This window comes from Bison bison, unplaced genomic scaffold (assembly GCF_000754665.1).
Source record: "Bison bison bison isolate TAMUID 2011002044 unplaced genomic scaffold, Bison_UMD1.0 scf7180017860602, whole genome shotgun sequence".
In the NCBI taxonomy this organism is placed as follows: domain Eukaryota; kingdom Metazoa; phylum Chordata; class Mammalia; order Artiodactyla; family Bovidae; genus Bison; species Bison bison.
Window position 1 is genome coordinate 15,222 of NW_011491174.1, and position 596 is coordinate 15,817.

Genomic DNA, 596 nt, shown 5'->3' on the forward strand with positions numbered 1-596 from the left:
CTTGCCTCATTCAATATATTCTCCACACTGCCACCAGAGTGATCTTTTCAAAAAAGAAACTCTGATCACATCTGTTATTTGCTTAAAAACAGATGTCCAGAGAAGCACTGGGCTTGTGAAGGAACAAAAATCCCCACCCTATCTAACAAAGCTCAATCTGTCTTGACCTCGTGATGTCTCAGTAGCTTCATCTTACACTACAGTCCCCTCATTCTCTGCTTGCTAGCCACTCTGGCTGCCTTGTATTTCTTCTTGTGCACTATTTCCCTTTGCTTCATTCTGAGTCAACTCCTGTTCATCCTTTCACAGTCTCAGATCAATTAGTGACTTTCTTAGGAAAGTTTTCCCTTGCCTCTTTGATTAAGTCAAACCTACTTTTCATATGCTACCACGTGTAGCACCTTCATAGAATTGCTATAGGTGTCATACGGACAATGTTGTTCATATTTATTTTGTTCAAATATTTATTTAAGATATTTAGTTAGTGTTCAGAGAAGGCCTGGCACCCCACTCCAGTACTCTTGCCTGGAAAATCCCATGGACGGAGGAGCCTGGTAGGCTGCCGTCCATGGGGTCGCGAAGAGTCGGACACGACT